The 14,853-nt window shown below is 54.4% G+C and overlaps 34 non-coding genes across 34 annotated transcripts; 7 read left to right on the top strand and 27 right to left on the bottom strand.

The window, feature by feature from the left end:
* The first annotated feature begins 336 nt into the window (after nucleotides 1-336).
* Nucleotides 337-408, top strand: Trnag-ucc (transfer RNA glycine (anticodon UCC)). Its single transcript has one exon. It is a non-coding gene; the product is annotated as a tRNA-Gly (tRNA).
* Nucleotides 409-993: 585 nt separating this feature from the next.
* On the bottom strand, nucleotides 994-1,067 carry Trnai-aau (transfer RNA isoleucine (anticodon AAU)). Its single transcript has one exon. It is a non-coding gene; the product is annotated as a tRNA-Ile (tRNA).
* A 198-nt stretch (nucleotides 1,068-1,265) lies between these two features.
* Nucleotides 1,266-1,337, bottom strand: Trnae-uuc (transfer RNA glutamic acid (anticodon UUC)). The gene has a single exon. It is a non-coding gene; the product is annotated as a tRNA-Glu (tRNA).
* A 296-nt stretch (nucleotides 1,338-1,633) lies between these two features.
* On the bottom strand, nucleotides 1,634-1,706 carry Trnam-cau (transfer RNA methionine (anticodon CAU)). Its single transcript has one exon. It is a non-coding gene; the product is annotated as a tRNA-Met (tRNA).
* Nucleotides 1,707-2,087: 381 nt separating this feature from the next.
* Trnag-gcc (transfer RNA glycine (anticodon GCC)) lies at nucleotides 2,088-2,158 on the bottom strand. Its single transcript has one exon. It is a non-coding gene; the product is annotated as a tRNA-Gly (tRNA).
* Nucleotides 2,159-2,499: 341 nt separating this feature from the next.
* On the top strand, nucleotides 2,500-2,571 carry Trnag-ucc (transfer RNA glycine (anticodon UCC)). The gene has a single exon. It is a non-coding gene; the product is annotated as a tRNA-Gly (tRNA).
* A 585-nt stretch (nucleotides 2,572-3,156) lies between these two features.
* Nucleotides 3,157-3,230, bottom strand: Trnai-aau (transfer RNA isoleucine (anticodon AAU)). The gene has a single exon. It is a non-coding gene; the product is annotated as a tRNA-Ile (tRNA).
* Nucleotides 3,231-3,428: 198 nt separating this feature from the next.
* Trnae-uuc (transfer RNA glutamic acid (anticodon UUC)) lies at nucleotides 3,429-3,500 on the bottom strand. The gene has a single exon. It is a non-coding gene; the product is annotated as a tRNA-Glu (tRNA).
* Nucleotides 3,501-3,796: 296 nt separating this feature from the next.
* On the bottom strand, nucleotides 3,797-3,869 carry Trnam-cau (transfer RNA methionine (anticodon CAU)). Its single transcript has one exon. It is a non-coding gene; the product is annotated as a tRNA-Met (tRNA).
* A 381-nt stretch (nucleotides 3,870-4,250) lies between these two features.
* Trnag-gcc (transfer RNA glycine (anticodon GCC)) lies at nucleotides 4,251-4,321 on the bottom strand. Its single transcript has one exon. It is a non-coding gene; the product is annotated as a tRNA-Gly (tRNA).
* A 341-nt stretch (nucleotides 4,322-4,662) lies between these two features.
* On the top strand, nucleotides 4,663-4,734 carry Trnag-ucc (transfer RNA glycine (anticodon UCC)). Its single transcript has one exon. It is a non-coding gene; the product is annotated as a tRNA-Gly (tRNA).
* Nucleotides 4,735-5,319: 585 nt separating this feature from the next.
* Nucleotides 5,320-5,393, bottom strand: Trnai-aau (transfer RNA isoleucine (anticodon AAU)). The gene has a single exon. It is a non-coding gene; the product is annotated as a tRNA-Ile (tRNA).
* Nucleotides 5,394-5,591: 198 nt separating this feature from the next.
* Trnae-uuc (transfer RNA glutamic acid (anticodon UUC)) lies at nucleotides 5,592-5,663 on the bottom strand. The gene has a single exon. It is a non-coding gene; the product is annotated as a tRNA-Glu (tRNA).
* A 296-nt stretch (nucleotides 5,664-5,959) lies between these two features.
* Trnam-cau (transfer RNA methionine (anticodon CAU)) lies at nucleotides 5,960-6,032 on the bottom strand. Its single transcript has one exon. It is a non-coding gene; the product is annotated as a tRNA-Met (tRNA).
* Nucleotides 6,033-6,413: 381 nt separating this feature from the next.
* Nucleotides 6,414-6,484, bottom strand: Trnag-gcc (transfer RNA glycine (anticodon GCC)). Its single transcript has one exon. It is a non-coding gene; the product is annotated as a tRNA-Gly (tRNA).
* Nucleotides 6,485-6,825: 341 nt separating this feature from the next.
* Nucleotides 6,826-6,897, top strand: Trnag-ucc (transfer RNA glycine (anticodon UCC)). Its single transcript has one exon. It is a non-coding gene; the product is annotated as a tRNA-Gly (tRNA).
* Nucleotides 6,898-7,482: 585 nt separating this feature from the next.
* Nucleotides 7,483-7,556, bottom strand: Trnai-aau (transfer RNA isoleucine (anticodon AAU)). Its single transcript has one exon. It is a non-coding gene; the product is annotated as a tRNA-Ile (tRNA).
* A 198-nt stretch (nucleotides 7,557-7,754) lies between these two features.
* Nucleotides 7,755-7,826, bottom strand: Trnae-uuc (transfer RNA glutamic acid (anticodon UUC)). The gene has a single exon. It is a non-coding gene; the product is annotated as a tRNA-Glu (tRNA).
* Nucleotides 7,827-8,122: 296 nt separating this feature from the next.
* Nucleotides 8,123-8,195, bottom strand: Trnam-cau (transfer RNA methionine (anticodon CAU)). Its single transcript has one exon. It is a non-coding gene; the product is annotated as a tRNA-Met (tRNA).
* Nucleotides 8,196-8,576: 381 nt separating this feature from the next.
* On the bottom strand, nucleotides 8,577-8,647 carry Trnag-gcc (transfer RNA glycine (anticodon GCC)). Its single transcript has one exon. It is a non-coding gene; the product is annotated as a tRNA-Gly (tRNA).
* A 341-nt stretch (nucleotides 8,648-8,988) lies between these two features.
* Trnag-ucc (transfer RNA glycine (anticodon UCC)) lies at nucleotides 8,989-9,060 on the top strand. Its single transcript has one exon. It is a non-coding gene; the product is annotated as a tRNA-Gly (tRNA).
* Nucleotides 9,061-9,645: 585 nt separating this feature from the next.
* Trnai-aau (transfer RNA isoleucine (anticodon AAU)) lies at nucleotides 9,646-9,719 on the bottom strand. Its single transcript has one exon. It is a non-coding gene; the product is annotated as a tRNA-Ile (tRNA).
* A 198-nt stretch (nucleotides 9,720-9,917) lies between these two features.
* Nucleotides 9,918-9,989, bottom strand: Trnae-uuc (transfer RNA glutamic acid (anticodon UUC)). The gene has a single exon. It is a non-coding gene; the product is annotated as a tRNA-Glu (tRNA).
* Nucleotides 9,990-10,285: 296 nt separating this feature from the next.
* On the bottom strand, nucleotides 10,286-10,358 carry Trnam-cau (transfer RNA methionine (anticodon CAU)). The gene has a single exon. It is a non-coding gene; the product is annotated as a tRNA-Met (tRNA).
* A 381-nt stretch (nucleotides 10,359-10,739) lies between these two features.
* On the bottom strand, nucleotides 10,740-10,810 carry Trnag-gcc (transfer RNA glycine (anticodon GCC)). The gene has a single exon. It is a non-coding gene; the product is annotated as a tRNA-Gly (tRNA).
* A 341-nt stretch (nucleotides 10,811-11,151) lies between these two features.
* On the top strand, nucleotides 11,152-11,223 carry Trnag-ucc (transfer RNA glycine (anticodon UCC)). The gene has a single exon. It is a non-coding gene; the product is annotated as a tRNA-Gly (tRNA).
* A 585-nt stretch (nucleotides 11,224-11,808) lies between these two features.
* Trnai-aau (transfer RNA isoleucine (anticodon AAU)) lies at nucleotides 11,809-11,882 on the bottom strand. Its single transcript has one exon. It is a non-coding gene; the product is annotated as a tRNA-Ile (tRNA).
* A 198-nt stretch (nucleotides 11,883-12,080) lies between these two features.
* On the bottom strand, nucleotides 12,081-12,152 carry Trnae-uuc (transfer RNA glutamic acid (anticodon UUC)). The gene has a single exon. It is a non-coding gene; the product is annotated as a tRNA-Glu (tRNA).
* Nucleotides 12,153-12,448: 296 nt separating this feature from the next.
* Trnam-cau (transfer RNA methionine (anticodon CAU)) lies at nucleotides 12,449-12,521 on the bottom strand. The gene has a single exon. It is a non-coding gene; the product is annotated as a tRNA-Met (tRNA).
* Nucleotides 12,522-12,902: 381 nt separating this feature from the next.
* Nucleotides 12,903-12,973, bottom strand: Trnag-gcc (transfer RNA glycine (anticodon GCC)). The gene has a single exon. It is a non-coding gene; the product is annotated as a tRNA-Gly (tRNA).
* A 341-nt stretch (nucleotides 12,974-13,314) lies between these two features.
* On the top strand, nucleotides 13,315-13,386 carry Trnag-ucc (transfer RNA glycine (anticodon UCC)). The gene has a single exon. It is a non-coding gene; the product is annotated as a tRNA-Gly (tRNA).
* Nucleotides 13,387-13,971: 585 nt separating this feature from the next.
* Nucleotides 13,972-14,045, bottom strand: Trnai-aau (transfer RNA isoleucine (anticodon AAU)). Its single transcript has one exon. It is a non-coding gene; the product is annotated as a tRNA-Ile (tRNA).
* Nucleotides 14,046-14,243: 198 nt separating this feature from the next.
* Trnae-uuc (transfer RNA glutamic acid (anticodon UUC)) lies at nucleotides 14,244-14,315 on the bottom strand. Its single transcript has one exon. It is a non-coding gene; the product is annotated as a tRNA-Glu (tRNA).
* Nucleotides 14,316-14,611: 296 nt separating this feature from the next.
* Nucleotides 14,612-14,684, bottom strand: Trnam-cau (transfer RNA methionine (anticodon CAU)). The gene has a single exon. It is a non-coding gene; the product is annotated as a tRNA-Met (tRNA).
* Between the last annotated feature and the right edge of the window lie 169 nt (nucleotides 14,685-14,853).

Here is a 14,853-nt window from a genome sequence, read left to right on the forward strand (position 1 = left end):
TCGGTATCAACTTCAAGCTGCTTCCCGAGCAGTTGTCTTAAGGGAAAGTGGGACTGTCGTCAAGCGCCATAGCATTCTGCCGAGAAGATGCTGCAGACGCTGAACCCTGCACTGTACTGCTTAAAATCGCCGCCAGAACGCCGTCCTCTGCGTACTCTTGCGTCGCCAGAGCCGACTCTTGCCAAAGGATGCGAAATGTGCGCGGATATGCTGTCCGAATGCGTCTGGATGTGCTCCCCTAGCCTACCTCGAAATGCGCCTGCCAGGTACCATCACCTTCGGCCGCTGCCGACAGGCGGGAAGCCGACACAGTGCGGCGCCGGGGCGCTCCCTTGTGCGGTGGTGGTGTAATGGTCAGCATAGTTGCCTTCCAAGCAGTTGATCCGGGTTCGATTCCCGGCCACCGCAGCAGGCTTTTAATTTCGCGTATGGGTACTTTTGCCACGCGCCTTGAAATTAATGTTTTGTTTTCCTCCCTGTTACTCGCTGCAGACCAGCCTGTAGTGTGTCTCGACTTGTCTCGACTTTGCTCGGCTGACGCGAGAGCTGACGCTCTCAAATCGGCCTATATCAAAACAACAAGCACGAGAAACGACTGAGAGAGGTAAGGAGAGGCGAGGCGATGGACACACAGCACGCCCCTTCATTTCACGGTGGCGTCTCCCTGACCGAATCGGGCTGTGGCTCCGAAAACAAAGGAGAAAGAAAAATAGGAAGTAAAACTGCCAACAGTACCCTGTGTTCCGATGCACTTACCCGCCCAAGTACTGACAAGGGCCAAAGTTGTTACGCATCGGCAATCGGACATTTCCTCTCATTTTCTCTTTATCGGTTGAGAACCAGTGTATCGAGCACACTATGGCCATTGGCGAGTGAATGCTGTAGCGCTTCCCGACAGGTCGGGTTCGGAACCTCTGTCAACTTCCACGCAGGGTGGTCATCACACTCGCCAGCTGAAATAGGCGCTGCCTTTTCGTAGTAGTAAATGCGTAGTGGCCCGTGGGGGGATCGAACCCACGACCTTCGCGTTATTAGCACGACGCTCTAACCAACTGAGCTAACGGGCCTCGACAGATGCAGTTGCTCAGGCCTACACTGGAACCGTGTGGCATGAAGCCATACACCATTTCTATGGCCGTCGTGTGTCTGCTTCCCTCGTCTATATTCTGCTGACTGTCACGAAACAGTAGCTATATTGCGAGCAGGACGGGAAACGGCAGCTCGGACAGCTCAAACTTGTCACGAGTAGTGTGGAAAAAATTCCGTTCCGGTACCGGGAATCGAACCCGGGCCTCCTGGGTGAAAGCCAGGTATCCTAGCCACTAGACCACACCGGATCTGTGCGTTTCTTCGACGGTTCGGACGGTCCCTTGGCGCATTTCGTGCCGAGTCCCGCGTCCGCGCCCATCTCTCTTTGCGAGCATCTTTGCGCATGCTGACTGGCAAGGCGCGCACCTCAAACGTCTCAGAGCAATGCTTTTGGCTTCATGCTCTGCTGGGAGAAGAGGAAAAGGGAAGCTGTAAGTAGCAATAACAGGAAGTAAACATTTTCCCGCTGAAGCGTTGTGGATAACAAACAAGAAATAAGTTGGGGCCCCAGCAACAGCACCACCATCAGTCACAGAAAATTAAATGCCCCGGGTGAGGATCGAACTCACGACCTTAAGATTATGAGACTTACGCGCTGCCTACTGCGCTACCGAGGCACCGGTGAACCGTTTGTCCTGGAAACTGGGTAAGTATCATACCGAATGTTAGACGTGAAGACACTGTACTTCCTGGATAACGTGTTCTGTTTGCTACACGTGCATTGCCGGCCCAGTTGATTGCGGTGTTGCTGCAGCTTTTGCAACGATAGGCAGCACTCCTTGTCGTTAAAGTTCAGTGCCTCGGAGGCACCTGGACACAGCAACTTGTGAGGCCAGGCCGACGCTAGTCTATAGAACATGATGCGAGCGTCCCAGTGGGGACCCGCCAGTGCTGCGTTCTCGGTTCTTCTCAAGGGAATCCAGCTATACATTCTTGTGGATCGTGCATGTCAAGCGCGCAAGCCACACGGCAGCATTACCGCGGGAAAAGCAAAATGATGCATCGGCCGGGAATCGAACCCGGGCCGCCCGCGTGGCAGGCGAGCATTCTACCACTGAACCACCGATGCTCCGGTCGGTATCAACTTCAAGCTGCTTCCCGAGCAGTTGTCTTAAGGGAAAGTGGGACTGTCGTCAAGCGCCATAGCATTCTGCCGAGAAGATGCTGCAGACGCTGAACCCTGCACTGTACTGCTTAAAATCGCCGCCAGAACGCCGTCCTCTGCGTACTCTTGCGTCGCCAGAGCCGACTCTTGCCAAAGGATGCGAAATGTGCGCGGATATGCTGTCCGAATGCGTCTGGATGTGCTCCCCTAGCCTACCTCGAAATGCGCCTGCCAGGTACCATCACCTTCGGCCGCTGCCGACAGGCGGGAAGCCGACACAGTGCGGCGCCGGGGCGCTCCCTTGTGCGGTGGTGGTGTAATGGTCAGCATAGTTGCCTTCCAAGCAGTTGATCCGGGTTCGATTCCCGGCCACCGCAGCAGGCTTTTAATTTCGCGTATGGGTACTTTTGCCACGCGCCTTGAAATTAATGTTTTGTTTTCCTCCCTGTTACTCGCTGCAGACCAGCCTGTAGTGTGTCTCGACTTGTCTCGACTTTGCTCGGCTGACGCGAGAGCTGACGCTCTCAAATCGGCCTATATCAAAACAACAAGCACGAGAAACGACTGAGAGAGGTAAGGAGAGGCGAGGCGATGGACACACAGCACGCCCCTTCATTTCACGGTGGCGTCTCCCTGACCGAATCGGGCTGTGGCTCCGAAAACAAAGGAGAAAGAAAAATAGGAAGTAAAACTGCCAACAGTACCCTGTGTTCCGATGCACTTACCCGCCCAAGTACTGACAAGGGCCAAAGTTGTTACGCATCGGCAATCGGACATTTCTTCTCATTTTCTCTTTATCGGTTGAGAACCAGTGTATCGAGCACACTATGGCCATTGGCGAGTGAATGCTGTAGCGCTTCCCGACAGGTCGGGTTCGGAACCTCTGTCAACTTCCACGCAGGGTGGTCATCACACTCGCCAGCTGAAATAGGCGCTGCCTTTTCGTAGTAGTAAATGCGTAGTGGCCCGTGGGGGGATCGAACCCACGACCTTCGCGTTATTAGCACGACGCTCTAACCAACTGAGCTAACGGGCCTCGACAGATGCAGTTGCTCAGGCCTACACTGGAACCGTGTGGCATGAAGCCATACACCATTTCTATGGCCGTCGTGTGTCTGCTTCCCTCGTCTATATTCTGCTGACTGTCACGAAACAGTAGCTATATTGCGAGCAGGACGGGAAACGGCAGCTCGGACAGCTCAAACTTGTCACGAGTAGTGTGGAAAAAATTCCGTTCCGGTACCGGGAATCGAACCCGGGCCTCCTGGGTGAAAGCCAGGTATCCTAGCCACTAGACCACACCGGATCTGTGCGTTTCTTCGACGGTTCGGACGGTCCCTTGGCGCATTTCGTGCCGAGTCCCGCGTCCGCGCCCATCTCTCTTTGCGAGCATCTTTGCGCATGCTGACTGGCAAGGCGCGCACCTCAAACGTCTCAGAGCAATGCTTTTGGCTTCATGCTCTGCTGGGAGAAGAGGAAAAGGGAAGCTGTAAGTAGCAATAACAGGAAGTAAACATTTTCCCGCTGAAGCGTTGTGGATAACAAACAAGAAATAAGTTGGGGCCCCAGCAACAGCACCACCATCAGTCACAGAAAATTAAATGCCCCGGGTGAGGATCGAACTCACGACCTTAAGATTATGAGACTTACGCGCTGCCTACTGCGCTACCGAGGCACCGGTGAACCGTTTGTCCTGGAAACTGGGTAAGTATCATACCGAATGTTAGACGTGAAGACACTGTACTTCCTGGATAACGTGTTCTGTTTGCTACACGTGCATTGCCGGCCCAGTTGATTGCGGTGTTGCTGCAGCTTTTGCAACGATAGGCAGCACTCCTTGTCGTTAAAGATCAGTGCCTCGGAGGCACCTGGACACAGCAACTTGTGAGGCCAGGCCGACGCTAGTCTATAGAACATGATGCGAGCGTCCCAGTGGGGACCCGCCAGTGCTGCGTTCTCGGTTCTTCTCAAGGGAATCCAGCTATACATTCTTGTGGATCGTGCATGTCAAGCGCGCAAGCCACACGGCAGCATTACCGCGGGAAAAGCAAAATGATGCATCGGCCGGGAATCGAACCCGGGCCGCCCGCGTGGCAGGCGAGCATTCTACCACTGAACCACCGATGCTCCGGTCGGTATCAACTTCAAGCTGCTTCCCGAGCAGTTGTCTTAAGGGAAAGTGGGACTGTCGTCAAGCGCCATAGCATTCTGCCGAGAAGATGCTGCAGACGCTGAACCCTGCACTGTACTGCTTAAAATCGCCGCCAGAACGCCGTCCTCTGCGTACTCTTGCGTCGCCAGAGCCGACTCTTGCCAAAGGATGCGAAATGTGCGCGGATATGCTGTCCGAATGCGTCTGGATGTGCTCCCCTAGCCTACCTCGAAATGCGCCTGCCAGGTACCATCACCTTCGGCCGCTGCCGACAGGCGGGAAGCCGACACAGTGCGGCGCCGGGGCGCTCCCTTGTGCGGTGGTGGTGTAATGGTCAGCATAGTTGCCTTCCAAGCAGTTGATCCGGGTTCGATTCCCGGCCACCGCAGCAGGCTTTTAATTTCGCGTATGGGTACTTTTGCCACGCGCCTTGAAATTAATGTTTTGTTTTCCTCCCTGTTACTCGCTGCAGACCAGCCTGTAGTGTGTCTCGACTTGTCTCGACTTTGCTCGGCTGACGCGAGAGCTGACGCTCTCAAATCGGCCTATATCAAAACAACAAGCACGAGAAACGACTGAGAGAGGTAAGGAGAGGCGAGGCGATGGACACACAGCACGCCCCTTCATTTCACGGTGGCGTCTCCCTGACCGAATCGGGCTGTGGCTCCGAAAACAAAGGAGAAAGAAAAATAGGAAGTAAAACTGCCAACAGTACCCTGTGTTCCGATGCACTTACCCGCCCAAGTACTGACAAGGGCCAAAGTTGTTACGCATCGGCAATCGGACATTTCTTCTCATTTTCTCTTTATCGGTTGAGAACCAGTGTATCGAGCACACTATGGCCATTGGCGAGTGAATGCTGTAGCGCTTCCCGACAGGTCGGGTTCGGAACCTCTGTCAACTTCCACGCAGGGTGGTCATCACACTCGCCAGCTGAAATAGGCGCTGCCTTTTCGTAGTAGTAAATGCGTAGTGGCCCGTGGGGGGATCGAACCCACGACCTTCGCGTTATTAGCACGACGCTCTAACCAACTGAGCTAACGGGCCTCGACAGATGCAGTTGCTCAGGCCTACACTGGAACCGTGTGGCATGAAGCCATACACCATTTCTATGGCCGTCGTGTGTCTGCTTCCCTCGTCTATATTCTGCTGACTGTCACGAAACAGTAGCTATATTGCGAGCAGGACGGGAAACGGCAGCTCGGACAGCTCAAACTTGTCACGAGTAGTGTGGAAAAAATTCCGTTCCGGTACCGGGAATCGAACCCGGGCCTCCTGGGTGAAAGCCAGGTATCCTAGCCACTAGACCACACCGGATCTGTGCGTTTCTTCGACGGTTCGGACGGTCCCTTGGCGCATTTCGTGCCGAGTCCCGCGTCCGCGCCCATCTCTCTTTGCGAGCATCTTTGCGCATGCTGACTGGCAAGGCGCGCACCTCAAACGTCTCAGAGCAATGCTTTTGGCTTCATGCTCTGCTGGGAGAAGAGGAAAAGGGAAGCTGTAAGTAGCAATAACAGGAAGTAAACATTTTCCCGCTGAAGCGTTGTGGATAACAAACAAGAAATAAGTTGGGGCCCCAGCAACAGCACCACCATCAGTCACAGAAAATTAAATGCCCCGGGTGAGGATCGAACTCACGACCTTAAGATTATGAGACTTACGCGCTGCCTACTGCGCTACCGAGGCACCGGTGAACCGTTTGTCCTGGAAACTGGGTAAGTATCATACCGAATGTTAGACGTGAAGACACTGTACTTCCTGGATAACGTGTTCTGTTTGCTACACGTGCATTGCCGGCCCAGTTGATTGCGGTGTTGCTGCAGCTTTTGCAACGATAGGCAGCACTCCTTGTCGTTAAAGTTCAGTGCCTCGGAGGCACCTGGACACAGCAACTTGTGAGGCCAGGCCGACGCTAGTCTATAGAACATGATGCGAGCGTCCCAGTGGGGACCCGCCAGTGCTGCGTTCTCGGTTCTTCTCAAGGGAATCCAGCTATACATTCTTGTGGATCGTGCATGTCAAGCGCGCAAGCCACACGGCAGCATTACCGCGGGAAAAGCAAAATGATGCATCGGCCGGGAATCGAACCCGGGCCGCCCGCGTGGCAGGCGAGCATTCTACCACTGAACCACCGATGCTCCGGTCGGTATCAACTTCAAGCTGCTTCCCGAGCAGTTGTCTTAAGGGAAAGTGGGACTGTCGTCAAGCGCCATAGCATTCTGCCGAGAAGATGCTGCAGACGCTGAACCCTGCACTGTACTGCTTAAAATCGCCGCCAGAACGCCGTCCTCTGCGTACTCTTGCGTCGCCAGAGCCGACTCTTGCCAAAGGATGCGAAATGTGCGCGGATATGCTGTCCGAATGCGTCTGGATGTGCTCCCCTAGCCTACCTCGAAATGCGCCTGCCAGGTACCATCACCTTCGGCCGCTGCCGACAGGCGGGAAGCCGACACAGTGCGGCGCCGGGGCGCTCCCTTGTGCGGTGGTGGTGTAATGGTCAGCATAGTTGCCTTCCAAGCAGTTGATCCGGGTTCGATTCCCGGCCACCGCAGCAGGCTTTTAATTTCGCGTATGGGTACTTTTGCCACGCGCCTTGAAATTAATGTTTTGTTTTCCTCCCTGTTACTCGCTGCAGACCAGCCTGTAGTGTGTCTCGACTTGTCTCGACTTTGCTCGGCTGACGCGAGAGCTGACGCTCTCAAATCGGCCTATATCAAAACAACAAGCACGAGAAACGACTGAGAGAGGTAAGGAGAGGCGAGGCGATGGACACACAGCACGCCCCTTCATTTCACGGTGGCGTCTCCCTGACCGAATCGGGCTGTGGCTCCGAAAACAAAGGAGAAAGAAAAATAGGAAGTAAAACTGCCAACAGTACCCTGTGTTCCGATGCACTTACCCGCCCAAGTACTGACAAGGGCCAAAGTTGTTACGCATCGGCAATCGGACATTTCCTCTCATTTTCTCTTTATCGGTTGAGAACCAGTGTATCGAGCACACTATGGCCATTGGCGAGTGAATGCTGTAGCGCTTCCCGACAGGTCGGGTTCGGAACCTCTGTCAACTTCCACGCAGGGTGGTCATCACACTCGCCAGCTGAAATAGGCGCTGCCTTTTCGTAGTAGTAAATGCGTAGTGGCCCGTGGGGGGATCGAACCCACGACCTTCGCGTTATTAGCACGACGCTCTAACCAACTGAGCTAACGGGCCTCGACAGATGCAGTTGCTCAGGCCTACACTGGAACCGTGTGGCATGAAGCCATACACCATTTCTATGGCCGTCGTGTGTCTGCTTCCCTCGTCTATATTCTGCTGACTGTCACGAAACAGTAGCTATATTGCGAGCAGGACGGGAAACGGCAGCTCGGACAGCTCAAACTTGTCACGAGTAGTGTGGAAAAAATTCCGTTCCGGTACCGGGAATCGAACCCGGGCCTCCTGGGTGAAAGCCAGGTATCCTAGCCACTAGACCACACCGGATCTGTGCGTTTCTTCGACGGTTCGGACGGTCCCTTGGCGCATTTCGTGCCGAGTCCCGCGTCCGCGCCCATCTCTCTTTGCGAGCATCTTTGCGCATGCTGACTGGCAAGGCGCGCACCTCAAACGTCTCAGAGCAATGCTTTTGGCTTCATGCTCTGCTGGGAGAAGAGGAAAAGGGAAGCTGTAAGTAGCAATAACAGGAAGTAAACATTTTCCCGCTGAAGCGTTGTGGATAACAAACAAGAAATAAGTTGGGGCCCCAGCAACAGCACCACCATCAGTCACAGAAAATTAAATGCCCCGGGTGAGGATCGAACTCACGACCTTAAGATTATGAGACTTACGCGCTGCCTACTGCGCTACCGAGGCACCGGTGAACCGTTTGTCCTGGAAACTGGGTAAGTATCATACCGAATGTTAGACGTGAAGACACTGTACTTCCTGGATAACGTGTTCTGTTTGCTACACGTGCATTGCCGGCCCAGTTGATTGCGGTGTTGCTGCAGCTTTTGCAACGATAGGCAGCACTCCTTGTCGTTAAAGTTCAGTGCCTCGGAGGCACCTGGACACAGCAACTTGTGAGGCCAGGCCGACGCTAGTCTATAGAACATGATGCGAGCGTCCCAGTGGGGACCCGCCAGTGCTGCGTTCTCGGTTCTTCTCAAGGGAATCCAGCTATACATTCTTGTGGATCGTGCATGTCAAGCGCGCAAGCCACACGGCAGCATTACCGCGGGAAAAGCAAAATGATGCATCGGCCGGGAATCGAACCCGGGCCGCCCGCGTGGCAGGCGAGCATTCTACCACTGAACCACCGATGCTCCGGTCGGTATCAACTTCAAGCTGCTTCCCGAGCAGTTGTCTTAAGGGAAAGTGGGACTGTCGTCAAGCGCCATAGCATTCTGCCGAGAAGATGCTGCAGACGCTGAACCCTGCACTGTACTGCTTAAAATCGCCGCCAGAACGCCGTCCTCTGCGTACTCTTGCGTCGCCAGAGCCGACTCTTGCCAAAGGATGCGAAATGTGCGCGGATATGCTGTCCGAATGCGTCTGGATGTGCTCCCCTAGCCTACCTCGAAATGCGCCTGCCAGGTACCATCACCTTCGGCCGCTGCCGACAGGCGGGAAGCCGACACAGTGCGGCGCCGGGGCGCTCCCTTGTGCGGTGGTGGTGTAATGGTCAGCATAGTTGCCTTCCAAGCAGTTGATCCGGGTTCGATTCCCGGCCACCGCAGCAGGCTTTTAATTTCGCGTATGGGTACTTTTGCCACGCGCCTTGAAATTAATGTTTTGTTTTCCTCCCTGTTACTCGCTGCAGACCAGCCTGTAGTGTGTCTCGACTTGTCTCGACTTTGCTCGGCTGACGCGAGAGCTGACGCTCTCAAATCGGCCTATATCAAAACAACAAGCACGAGAAACGACTGAGAGAGGTAAGGAGAGGCGAGGCGATGGACACACAGCACGCCCCTTCATTTCACGGTGGCGTCTCCCTGACCGAATCGGGCTGTGGCTCCGAAAACAAAGGAGAAAGAAAAATAGGAAGTAAAACTGCCAACAGTACCCTGTGTTCCGATGCACTTACCCGCCCAAGTACTGACAAGGGCCAAAGTTGTTACGCATCGGCAATCGGACATTTCCTCTCATTTTCTCTTTATCGGTTGAGAACCAGTGTATCGAGCACACTATGGCCATTGGCGAGTGAATGCTGTAGCGCTTCCCGACAGGTCGGGTTCGGAACCTCTGTCAACTTCCACGCAGGGTGGTCATCACACTCGCCAGCTGAAATAGGCGCTGCCTTTTCGTAGTAGTAAATGCGTAGTGGCCCGTGGGGGGATCGAACCCACGACCTTCGCGTTATTAGCACGACGCTCTAACCAACTGAGCTAACGGGCCTCGACAGATGCAGTTGCTCAGGCCTACACTGGAACCGTGTGGCATGAAGCCATACACCATTTCTATGGCCGTCGTGTGTCTGCTTCCCTCGTCTATATTCTGCTGACTGTCACGAAACAGTAGCTATATTGCGAGCAGGACGGGAAACGGCAGCTCGGACAGCTCAAACTTGTCACGAGTAGTGTGGAAAAAATTCCGTTCCGGTACCGGGAATCGAACCCGGGCCTCCTGGGTGAAAGCCAGGTATCCTAGCCACTAGACCACACCGGATCTGTGCGTTTCTTCGACGGTTCGGACGGTCCCTTGGCGCATTTCGTGCCGAGTCCCGCGTCCGCGCCCATCTCTCTTTGCGAGCATCTTTGCGCATGCTGACTGGCAAGGCGCGCACCTCAAACGTCTCAGAGCAATGCTTTTGGCTTCATGCTCTGCTGGGAGAAGAGGAAAAGGGAAGCTGTAAGTAGCAATAACAGGAAGTAAACATTTTCCCGCTGAAGCGTTGTGGATAACAAACAAGAAATAAGTTGGGGCCCCAGCAACAGCACCACCATCAGTCACAGAAAATTAAATGCCCCGGGTGAGGATCGAACTCACGACCTTAAGATTATGAGACTTACGCGCTGCCTACTGCGCTACCGAGGCACCGGTGAACCGTTTGTCCTGGAAACTGGGTAAGTATCATACCGAATGTTAGACGTGAAGACACTGTACTTCCTGGATAACGTGTTCTGTTTGCTACACGTGCATTGCCGGCCCAGTTGATTGCGGTGTTGCTGCAGCTTTTGCAACGATAGGCAGCACTCCTTGTCGTTAAAGTTCAGTGCCTCGGAGGCACCTGGACACAGCAACTTGTGAGGCCAGGCCGACGCTAGTCTATAGAACATGATGCGAGCGTCCCAGTGGGGACCCGCCAGTGCTGCGTTCTCGGTTCTTCTCAAGGGAATCCAGCTATACATTCTTGTGGATCGTGCATGTCAAGCGCGCAAGCCACACGGCAGCATTACCGCGGGAAAAGCAAAATGATGCATCGGCCGGGAATCGAACCCGGGCCGCCCGCGTGGCAGGCGAGCATTCTACCACTGAACCACCGATGCTCCGGTCGGTATCAACTTCAAGCTGCTTCCCGAGCAGTTGTCTTAAGGGAAAGTGGGACTGTCGTCAAGCGCCATAGCATTCTGCCGAGAAGATGCTGCAGACGCTGAACCCTGCACTGTACTGCTTAAAATCGCCGCCAGAACGCCGTCCTCTGCGTACTCTTGCGTCGCCAGAGCCGACTCTTGCCAAAGGATGCGAAATGTGCGCGGATATGCTGTCCGAATGCGTCTGGATGTGCTCCCCTAGCCTACCTCGAAATGCGCCTGCCAGGTACCATCACCTTCGGCCGCTGCCGACAGGCGGGAAGCCGACACAGTGCGGCGCCGGGGCGCTCCCTTGTGCGGTGGTGGTGTAATGGTCAGCATAGTTGCCTTCCAAGCAGTTGATCCGGGTTCGATTCCCGGCCACCGCAGCAGGCTTTTAATTTCGCGTATGGGTACTTTTGCCACGCGCCTTGAAATTAATGTTTTGTTTTCCTCCCTGTTACTCGCTGCAGACCAGCCTGTAGTGTGTCTCGACTTGTCTCGACTTTGCTCGGCTGACGCGAGAGCTGACGCTCTCAAATCGGCCTATATCAAAACAACAAGCACGAGAAACGACTGAGAGAGGTAAGGAGAGGCGAGGCGATGGACACACAGCACGCCCCTTCATTTCACGGTGGCGTCTCCCTGACCGAATCGGGCTGTGGCTCCGAAAACAAAGGAGAAAGAAAAATAGGAAGTAAAACTGCCAACAGTACCCTGTGTTCCGATGCACTTACCCGCCCAAGTACTGACAAGGGCCAAAGTTGTTACGCATCGGCAATCGGACATTTCCTCTCATTTTCTCTTTATCGGTTGAGAACCAGTGTATCGAGCACACTATGGCCATTGGCGAGTGAATGCTGTAGCGCTTCCCGACAGGTCGGGTTCGGAACCTCTGTCAACTTCCACGCAGGGTGGTCATCACACTCGCCAGCTGAAATAGGCGCTGCCTTTTCGTAGTAGTAAATGCGTAGTGGCCCGTGGGGGGATCGAACCCACGACCTTCGCGTTATTAGCACGACGCTCTAACCAACTGAGCTAACGGGCCTCGACAGATGCAGTTGCTCAGGCCTACACTGGAACCGTGTGGCATGAAGCCATACACCATTTCTATGGCCGTCGTGTGTCTGCTTCCCTCGTCTATATTCTGCTGACTGTCACGAAACAGTAGCTATATTGCGAGCAGGACGGGAAACGGCAGCTCGGACAGCTCAAACTTGTCACGAGTAGTGTGGAAAAAATTCCGTTCCGGTACCGGGAATCGAACCCGGGCCTCCTGGGTGAAAGCCAGGTATCCTAGCCACTAGACCACACCGGATCTGTGCGTTTCTTCGACGGTTCGGACGGTCCCTTGGCGCATTTCGTGCCGAGTCCCGCGTCCGCGCCCATCTCTCTTTGCGAGCATCTTTGCGCATGCTGACTGGCAAGGCGCGCACCTCAAACGTCTCAGAGCAATGCTTTTGGCTTCATGCTCTGCTGGGAGAAGAGGAAAAGGGAAGCTGTAAGTAGCAATAACAGGAAGTAAACATTTTCCCGCTGAAGCGTTGTGGATAACAAACAAGAAATAAGTTGGGGCCCCAGCAACAGCACCACCATCAGTCACAGAAAATTAAATGCCCCGGGTGAGGATCGAACTCACGACCTTAAGATTATGAGACTTACGCGCTGCCTACTGCGCTACCGAGGCACCGGTGAACCGTTTGTCCTGGAAACTGGGTAAGTATCATACCGAATGTTAGACGTGAAGACACTGTACTTCCTGGATAACGTGTTCTGTTTGCTACACGTGCATTGCCGGCCCAGTTGATTGCGGTGTTGCTGCAGCTTTTGCAACGATAGGCAGCACTCCTTGTCGTTAAAGTTCAGTGCCTCGGAGGCACCTGGACACAGCAACTTGTGAGGCCAGGCCGACGCTAGTCTATAGAACATGATGCGAGCGTCCCAGTGGGGACCCGCCAGTGCTGCGTTCTCGGTTCTTCTCAAGGGAATCCAGCTATACATTCTTGTGGATCGTGCATGTCAAGCGCGCAAGCCACACGGCAGCATTACCGCGGGAAAAGCAAAATGATGCATCGGCCGGGAATCGAACCCGGGCCGCCCGCGTGGCAGGCGAGCATTCTACCACTGAACCACCGATGCTCCGGTCGACAAGATCGCGTGTTTGCTTCCCGAGCAGTTGTCTTAAGGGAAAGTGGGACTGTCGTCAAGCGCCATAGCATTCTGCCGAGAAGATGCTGCAGACGCTGAACCCTGCACTGTACTGCTTAAAATCGCCGCCAGAACGCCGTCCTCTGCGTACTCTTGCGTCGCCAGAGCCGACTCTTGCCAAAGGATGCGAAATGTGCGCGGATATGCTGTCCGAATGCGTCTGGATGTGCTCCCCTAGCCTACCTCGAAATGCGCCTGCCAGGTACCATCACCTTCGGCCGCTGCCGACAGGCGGGAAGCCGACACAGTGCGGCGCCGGGGCGCTCCCTTGTGCGGTGGTGGTGTAATGGTCAGCATAGTTGCCTTCCAAGCAGTTGATCCGGGTTCGATTCCCGGCCACCGCAGCAGGCTTTTAATTTCGCGTATGGGTACTTTTGCCACGCGCCTTGAAATTAATGTTTTGTTTTCCTCCCTGTTACTCGCTGCAGACCAGCCTGTAGTGTGTCTCGACTTGTCTCGACTTTGCTCGGCTGACGCGAGAGCTGACGCTCTCAAATCGGCCTATATCAAAACAACAAGCACGAGAAACGACTGAGAGAGGTAAGGAGAGGCGAGGCGATGGACACACAGCACGCCCCTTCATTTCACGGTGGCGTCTCCCTGACCGAATCGGGCTGTGGCTCCGAAAACAAAGGAGAAAGAAAAATAGGAAGTAAAACTGCCAACAGTACCCTGTGTTCCGATGCACTTACCCGCCCAAGTACTGACAAGGGCCAAAGTTGTTACGCATCGGCAATCGGACATTTCCTCTCATTTTCTCTTTATCGGTTGAGAACCAGTGTATCGAGCACACTATGGCCATTGGCGAGTGAATGCTGTAGCGCTTCCCGACAGGTCGGGTTCGGAACCTCTGTCAACTTCCACGCAGGGTGGTCATCACACTCGCCAGCTGAAATAGGCGCTGCCTTTTCGTAGTAGTAAATGCGTAGTGGCCCGTGGGGGGATCGAACCCACGACCTTCGCGTTATTAGCACGACGCTCTAACCAACTGAGCTAACGGGCCTCGACAGATGCAGTTGCTCAGGCCTACACTGGAACCGTGTGGCATGAAGCCATACACCATTTCTATGGCCGTCGTGTGTCTGCTTCCCTCGTCTATATTCTGCTGACTGTCACGAAACAGTAGCTATATTGCGAGCAGGACGGGAAACGGCAGCTCGGACAGCTCAAACTTGTCACGAGTAGTGTGGAAAAAATTCCGTTCCGGTACCGGGAATCGAACCCGGGCCTCCTGGGTGAAAGCCAGGTATCCTAGCCACTAGACCACACCGGATCTGTGCGTTTCTTCGACGGTTCGGACGGTCCCTTGGCGCATTTCGTGCCGAGTCCCGCGTCCGCGCCCATCTCTCTTTGCGAGCATCTTTGCGCATGCTGACTGGCAAGGCGCGCACCTCAAACGTCTCAGAGCAATGCTTTTGGCTTCATGCTCTGCTGGGAGAAGAGGAAAAGGGAAGCTGTAAGTAGCAATAACAGGAAGTAAACATTTTCCCGCTGAAGCGTTGTGGATAACAAACAAGAAATAAGTTGGGGCCCCAGCAACAGCACCACCATCAGTCACAGAAAATTAAATGCCCCGGGTGAGGATCGAACTCACGACCTTAAGATTATGAGACTTACGCGCTGCCTACTGCGCTACCGAGGCACCGGTGAACCGTTTGTCCTGGAAACTGGGTAAGTATCACACCGAATGTTAGACGTGAAGACACTGTACTTCCTGGATAACGTGTTCTGTTTGCTACACGTGCATTGCCGGCCCAGTTGATTGCGGTGTTGCTGCAGCTTTTGCAACGATAGGCAGCACTCCTTGTCGT

Source organism: Schistocerca gregaria, unplaced genomic scaffold, assembly GCF_023897955.1.
Source record: "Schistocerca gregaria isolate iqSchGreg1 unplaced genomic scaffold, iqSchGreg1.2 ptg000747l, whole genome shotgun sequence".
Lineage (NCBI taxonomy): Eukaryota > Metazoa > Arthropoda > Insecta > Orthoptera > Acrididae > Schistocerca > Schistocerca gregaria.